Here is an 8,379-nt window from a genome sequence, read left to right on the forward strand (position 1 = left end):
TCTTAATTAAACGAGTATTTTAATGACATCTTATCTGAGCAGGTCTAATTCCTTCCTTTTAATTTGTTTTCTCTAACAAAGGACCTGTTGTCAAGATTGTGAGGTATACTAAGTCTTTTATTCTTAGGAGCTTAATTGATATGAAACATTGCTTAGATCCCAAGAGGGGTGGAGAATTGCAGAGGAATTATGAAATAACCACAAGGCATAAAGAAGAAGTTTACAGCTACAGGGGAATGTTATAATTTTAAAAGTATATACAGATGACTAAAGAAAGACTTTTTTTTTGTTTTTAGACACAGTCTCACTCTGTTGTCACCTGGCTGGAATGCAATGGCGTGATCTTGGCTGGAATTACAGACATGTGCCACGATGCCCAGTTAATTTTTGTACTTTTAGTAGAAACGGGGTTTCAGCATGTTGGCCAGGCTGGTCTGGAATGCCTGACCCCAAGTGATCTGCCCACATTGGCTTCCCAAAGTGCTGGGATTACAGTTGTGAGCCACCATGCCTAACCATAAGAAAGGTTCTTTTTGAAAAGATTCCATGCTTTTCAAAAGTGTTTATGTGTCGAATGCAAAAGAGATAAAAGCAGGTTAAGGAACTACCTACAAGTGTTAAGGAGAAGGAAAAAATAGAAAGAAAAAGGTGACTTCCAACATTGCTCAAGAGAAATGATACTACACATGGCTGTGACTACTGAAGGAAAGCGCTTATCGGGCACAAGCACAGTGCCCATCACACTGGGCATGAAATACATGCTGAACAGTGATACCAGTGCCATGGGAAAGAAGGAACAGATAGCAGGACCAAGGGCACAGGCGACCTGCAAAACACGGCTCTGGGTTACCTGGGTCTTCGGGTCAGCAATGGACTCCAGACTCTTTTTGAATGATGTAAGGCCCCTGGGACGCAGTTCTTTCACATGTTCTCACAATATTGCATTTACAAAAAATAAAGTATATATTCACAGTATTTTATTATTTTATATATTATAAAATATGAACAAAGTAGAAAATTTTAGAGGGTAAAAAATTAACTATAAATAGAATTTCTCATATTTTCTTCCTGTCACGGAGCAGTCACATGTGCACCCCTTAAATATGTGCAGGGTCATGTGGGGGGCAGCTGGTGCAGAGTCAAATGCTAACAAAATCAGCCTACAGAATCTCCTGCCAATTGGTCCACTTTGTTCTATCTTGTGGTTTCTCAACAGCTATGATGGCCGGCTGTCGTATTCACTGTCTCACCGAGTGGGGACTACCTGAGAGAGGAAGTAGAAGGAGATAATTCTATAACAAATCTGAAACAAACAAAAAGAGCCATTAAGACTGCTGTGAATTGTTGCATGGTTGAAGGAATGAATGGATGGATGGATAAATGGATGGAGGGATGGCTGGATGGATGGACAGGTGGTGCAATGAACCTCCTAAAATACTGAATGCCAGTCTAGGTTCATTTGCTACTGGGAGCTGTGGCCTCATCCTGGGAAGGTCAGAGACAAGCATTTCAATGAGTTCTTGGAGGAACAGCACACAATTTTGACTCATCAGTCTTGATCTTGGGTTGGGTGGTTTTTTTTTTAATTTGGTTGTAACTTTTTCAGCTTGGTAAAAGATGGCAAAAGGTTAAAAAAAAAAAAAAAGAAAAAAGAAAGAGAAAAGCATTTGCAATACATTGGTCAAGGGAAATTTACTGTACTATTCCTTCTGTTCATTAAAATATTTAATATTTATTCATTTAAGTGTGTATTATTTTCTAGCCATCGTACTCAGATGGAAGAGAGAGAGAAAGACAGTCAGAGAGACACACTAATAGAAGCATAGAGCTAACTGCATGGAATAATCTTTAAGTTTGTGTGAAATAGTAAAAACACATACAATCGAACAGAAAGCAAAGAAGTGCAAAGAAAATGCCACAGGGGTTCACAGTTAGTGGCAGTTTTCTTAGGTTATATACTACTTCTGTTTCCCCAAATCTTAATTTTGAGTAGTCCAAAACTTTTAAGCATATAATCTTAATCTATCTTTTCATGCATATAGATTTTCTTTCTTCTTTAGAATAAACCTGGATAAACACAAATGAGAAAACTACAGAGTTATAAAATGTAATTATCTTTGTTTCCTAGAGCCTAGGCTATCCACATATATTAAAGGATGATAAAAGTGCTGATTTTCCACTTGTATACCCTTAAGACAGTTTTCAGTTAGTGACACTGGTGAATGAGTACTGCCCTGAACAGGAGGAAAAAAACTTACTCGTAATGCCTACAATTCTCCTTGTATGGAAAATGTTAAATTGTTCTTGTAACTAAAGGGAAGTCAGAAATTCCCCCATACAAGGTGGTGATTTATAAGCAAAAGAGAAGCTTAATCATGTGGCAAAGCTAATATTAACTTAACCAAGCCACTATGATTTAGGTGCAAAGCCATCATTGGAAATGTGTTGAAGCAAAGTGAACAGACAATAATCTTAAGTTGCAGAGGCTGGATTTTGTTCTTTTCTACTCAACCCAGTAAACAAAAGATGAATGAGGGAGTATTATGGGAAAAGCCCTGTCCTAGGGCTCACATGTTGCTGGATACATATGCAACTCTTATACAGACCTTTTACAAAAGCATTACCTTATGTATACTCTTAAGGTAGGGTTCCAAAATCTTAGTACTGTTAATGTTTTGGACAAAAATATTGACTGTTGTCAGTGGGTGATTCTCTGCATTGTAGGATGTTTAGCAACATCCCTGGCCTCTATCCACTAGAGACCAATGGTACACAGCTCCTCTCTTCCCCTGTTGTGAAAACCAAAAACGTGTCCAGACATTGTCAACATCTCCCTGGGGAGCAAAATTGCCTCCAGCGGAGAGCCTAGGTTCTAAGAAGAGGTGGACTTTGATTTTTATTAGATTGATTATAGTATCACCTGCGGCAGCTGCTCTGGAATATAAAATATTTAAAATGTATACTTTGTATATTTTCAGTGTGATTGTCCCACTTAATAATTCTTCCAGTTCTGGTTGAAAGTGAAACTGGGTAATGAGCTTGGAACTTGTTCATTGCTCTTATTACTTATAGAAAAGTTAAGTGTTACTATGTATTATGAAAAATCAAAGACACATTTAGAAACTAAACTTTTACAAGTCTGAAAAGCTATTTACTAAGAGAAGTTGAACTTAACTGTTTATTATATGTAAAGTTAGCGTTATCCCCTCCTACCCTAAATAGTTAAAAGGAGTTTAGCAGGAAACCCTAAAAATGGCCAGCATTTTGATAGAATATTCTGTTATAGAGGAGTACTGCATACATAATCTTCATGCATTGCTATTATATCACCATGAGGCAGGCGCCTTTATAAGCTCCTTGAAGGCACTTTGCTGGCCCTTGGGGAGACCACGGAGCAGACGGCTCATAGTTCAAACTCTTTGGTTTCATACTTGGCCCCATCACTTCCTAGCTGAGTGACCTGGGGTAATCTGACTTACCTCTTTGCCTCAATGTCACCAGCTGTAGAGTAGGACTATGTAAAGCATTCAGAACTGTGTTGGTGCATAATCAGTTTTCAATAAGTGTTAAGTTAATTTTATAGATCAGGAACTCAAATAATGTTAATTGAATACATGCAAATTTTCGTCCAAGTTAGAGAACTAGAAAAGTCAACCTGTTATTTGACAATGGAAAGTATATGACAATCGGACCATTTATTCAACAAAGAAAATGTGCCAGGATTGTTTCTAGCATCTTACAGACCCTCATCCTCATCATGTTCTGGAGCTAGAATTCCCCCTGCCCCACCCCGCCCAACCTCCATGTACAAATGAAGCATGTGAAGTTCAGAGGGATTACTTAGTTTGCTCAAAGTGATGCAGCAAGTAAGTGTTCGAGTCAGAGTATGAACTCAGGTCTGCCTTAGTACAAAGTCAATTCCCATTTCACAATTCTATGGCTCTTGACTACAATAACAATCATCCTAATGGAGCAGCTAACAACATACCAGGCATCATGTTCATTTACATGACCACACACAAACTAGTCCGATTAACACTCTCAGCAGCCCTGGGTACTCCTATTACGTTTCACATATGAAAACTGAGGCTTGAGAAGGTAAAATAAATAATAAAAGATCATGTAGTGGAGAAGTCCTAGAAACCGAATCCAAACGATAAAATCCGGCCTCTTGGCCACATGTGATGCTGCCTCCCATCTTACCAAAGACTGATACTGAAAAACTTAAGAGTCCAAGAGGGAAACCAGAGACAGGATTAAATGGTTTCATAGTCAGAAAAAGTTTGGATCTTTCTGTAAAGGAAGTTGTCAGATGAATAAAAGCAAGGAGCTAGGGAACAGCATGTTGTATCTGGGGACTTCTACAAGATTTCTCGTCTATAAAATGAAGACTTGGACCAGGTAATCTCCAAACTTCTTTTAATTCTACAATGCTATATTGTTGCAATTTGTGTTATACTCTCCCACCCTCAGCGCATAATACAGCTGTGCATAAGCGACTCCCCAGTGGCTTCCCTGTGGAATTAGTATAAAATCCTTTCCTGGTATCATTGTCTGCAAGGCTCTGCAGGCTGTAGCCCCTGACTGTCTCTGACTTCACTACTTGCCTGTTCTTCCTCAATCACCATGCTCCAGTCACAAGCTTTTTTGTTCTAGAATCTTCCTTTCTCAGGGCCTTTATACTTGCCGTTTCCTCTGCCCGAAATGCCCTTCCCCAGATCTTTTTTTAGTGGTTCCTCAAAGGCACTTCCTTCAATGGGTTTTCTATAACCACTGCATCTAAAGTAGGACTTCCTCACTCATTATTCTTTACCTCGTTCCTGTTTTACTTTCTTCGTATTAATTATCAGTATTGGAAATTTGTTTTTGTTGTGCTTTTTTTTTGTTTTGGCCATTTATTGTATAGTGGCCCCACCCATCCCCATGTAAACTCTGTGAGGGCAGGGATCATGTTGATCTGGTTCATGGCTGTACCCCTAGTGCTGATGCCTGACACATAATAGCACTCAGAATGATTTCTTGAGTGAATGAAGATATGAGTCATCCTGGGTAGCCCACCTGGCACAGAGAAAACATTAAGCACAAAATAGGAGCTGAGAAACCTGTAATGGTAGTAATGATAACTAACATTAATCAAGTTCTAATTATTGGCACTAGGTTAAATCCTTCACACACATTATATCGTTCTAGTCCTCACCACAACTCTATGAGGCAGGTATTATTATTATCCTAGTTTTATAGATGAGGACACGGAATCTTAGCACAATCAAGCAATTTGCCCAAAGTCACAAAGCTAGTAAATTAACTCAGATTCAAAGCCAGTCTAATTTCAGCACTGTTATTTGCTAACTGTAATCTGTAACACAATTATTTACTAACTTCTGCAAAATAAAACTGCCATTACGTCCATTTGGATTTTTCAAAGTTTATAATTTCAAAGAGTACTATGTGAGTAGCTACTATATGTATCCTGGGACTCAGGCTAGGTAAAGGGTGCTAGGTGCCTAAGATACAGAAATAAATAATGTGATACAGTGTCCAACTTCAGAAGGCACAGTTTTAAGAAGAAAAACATAATATAAATGTGGTAGAATCAACATCTCCATGACCCAAACCCTCCTACACACACACACACACACCTCATGCTGCTGGAGACTCATTCCTCCTGAATGTTTCCCTTGTACCTGGCTCAGGTGTTTAATTTTGCATTCCTTACATTATAGTCTAACTGCTTAGCACTGTCTAGGAGGAACTGAATAGCCACGATTTACTGAGTGCCTACACATGGCAAGTGATTTATCTATACTCACTGACTGAATTCTTACAACAATGAGGTGGGTGTCATTATTTCTGCTTTACAAATGAGCAGTCAACATCTTATTGGGTCACTGGATTACAACGAAATGATTACAATAGAGTGTCTGATTACAATGCAGAATTGCCAATATTAGGATAGAAGGATGTGTGTGTAAAGACCTATGGGAGCCCCAAGAAGCAAGTGGCTCTTAGCCTCCATAGATATTTATTTATTTTTATTTTGTTTGAGACAGAGTCTTACTCTGTTTCCTCGTCTGGAGTGCGGTGGCATGGCTCACTGCAGTCTCGACCTCCTGGGCTCCAAACTGTCCACCTCAGCCTCCTAAGCAGCTGGGACTACAGGTGCACATCACCACGCCTGGCAAATTTTTTATTTTTTGTAGAGACAGAGTTCTGCCATGTTGTCCAGACTGGTCTTGAACTCCTGAGCTCAAGCGATCTGCCTGCCTTGGCCTCCTAAAGTGCTAGATTACAGGTGTGAGCCACTGAGTCCAGCCCCAGATATTTACTTTAACACTAAAATTGTAACAAATATGAAGATATCTGGCTTTTTATTAGCTTTTTAATTAAATATTTAATAAATCATGTATATCTCACTTTGTAAAATATTTTAACAATATCTTTACATTTTTTGAGAAAAAGCAAATATTTTTTCTTTTTACATTTTTTCTAGGATTAATAATATGTTTGAAGCTTTTTTATTATAATAATTGGAACACAGACGAAAATAAGATTTTTTTATATTACATTTTCCTGATGTACTGGCTGAATATTTTTTCCCCTGGAGCAAAGAAAAGTACTTTTCTTCAGCTACTGTCAGTTCCTTTACTTAGGATTATTCTGAAATGAACCAATCCTTCCTTCTAATAGAAACATAGGTACATAATAAGATAAGCACTTTTCTTATTTTAACAAATCCAGTATTAGAATAGTTTTTTGCAGCCCGTGAATCATGACAGCCTGCTAAGACTGCCTTCAGTAAAATAAAGTTAGATTGGGACTGACTGATGTGAACACACAAAGTTAACTCCATTATAAAAACTGACCAGGAAAAAAAAAATAATAATACTAAGTCAACCAAAACCTGGTACTGTAATATCAAAACGCTACTAAAAAATTTGATTGCTTCTGAGTATCCAAAGGTGAGCTCTCCACCCTGTGGTGAGCACGTGACACTCTCCCTAACAGCAGCTCTGTGGGGAGGGCCTGCTCCCACTGAGAATTAATTCACTTTCCAGAAGTGAGAGATAAAGGAAAATTCCCATAACAAGAATCCATTTGGCGAACTGCAGTTTAGCGGTATTTGAAGTTTTACACATATTTAAGAATGAAACATGCTCTTACTACATCTTAGGAAAGCCACAATCCAGTTTCATGGAAAATGAAAGACAAGGATTCCGGCTGATCAAATAGCCTAGCTCCCTTCACAGAATCCTGAGAACTCACTCTACATTGATAAACTTCCCACTCAATTCTTGGCACCTATCAATGTCATATCCCAGGGCCAAGTGAGTCTCACAGCAACCAAGTTAATATTTGAAAATTATATAAAGATTCAAAATTACCTCACTGGGCCCCAACAGATACGATGCATCTACAGAGGCACAAATAAAAGGTTCTTCTTTGCTACAAACTCCATTTTGTAATGGTCCTAAAAATTTAAAAAGTTTATTGCTGCTTTCTTGCCTAAGAATTCCCTATGACATCAACCCAAAACCCACATAAGCAGAAGTACACAATTTTCTAAAGTCTTAGAACAAGAACAAGTACATCTAAACATGAATTATATCTGGTTGCATGAAATTGTCTGATAAATAGTAAAGAGTAATTTTGAGATCAATATTGCAAAAATGTGCACTAATAACATATTTTTATTTATCTATGTATTTTCAAATATAAGTAATGTGATGTCAAGGCTGACACAATCACATTAAACTATGTCCTGCTTCCCTGGCTGTAATTCTAATACTATCGCCCTCAAAGATTGCAGAGACCACAGAACCGAACTCTTTCCCACAAACCCCCAAATTTTTTTGTGGCAAAGTTCCTTGCAGGAAATGAATTCTGTCTATACTTCAAAACAGAGTCACTAACCCTAGGCCCTGTAAGCACAGTACCTCAGGTCCACAATCCTTTTAGATGCCCAAGAAAAGGTTTCCTTTTAAAATAAGAATAACAACAACAAAAATTAGGTTTGGGTCAAAGAAAATGTTTAAATTTATAATATTAAGATATTTATCTTTATGTCAGTGTAGTTATAAATGTGTTTGTGTGTTCATGAAAAAGGGACCCACCAAGGTGAAATGCCACAGGACCCACAAAAGCCATAATGCTGGCTGGCGTCAAAATGTCCTTCCTATTAAACTATTTTGAATGATTCCTAGGTATGCCAGATGCCAAGTTTTCTTGGCCAGCCGGGGAACTTCTTCCTCATGTCTTTGGAAGAAATTATCTTTTACTAGATGCTTCTGAGAAAATCGATTTGCTAAAAGTTTTGGTTATTTCAAATCAGTATGTACTCAACTAGGACGTCTCCTCACCCACGTTAATTTTTTAAAGAGA

The 8,379-nt window shown here is 38.0% G+C and overlaps 1 long non-coding RNA gene across 1 annotated transcript; it reads right to left on the reverse strand.

Moving 5' to 3' along the window:
* Nucleotides 1-1,679: 1,679 nt before the first annotated feature.
* LOC105730015 (uncharacterized) lies at nucleotides 1,680-8,233 on the reverse strand. The gene is made up of 3 exons (XR_001110366.2): nucleotides 8,112-8,233; nucleotides 7,912-7,975; nucleotides 1,680-2,067 (listed from the first exon to the last, which is right to left on the reverse strand). It is a non-coding gene; the product is annotated as an uncharacterized LOC105730015 (long non-coding RNA).
* Between the last annotated feature and the right edge of the window lie 146 nt (nucleotides 8,234-8,379).

This window comes from Aotus nancymaae, unplaced genomic scaffold (genome assembly GCF_030222135.1).
Source record: "Aotus nancymaae isolate 86718 unplaced genomic scaffold, 86718_ANA_hifiasm-v0.15.2.pri h1tg000036l, whole genome shotgun sequence".
Taxonomy (NCBI): Eukaryota; Metazoa; Chordata; class Mammalia; order Primates; family Aotidae; genus Aotus; species Aotus nancymaae.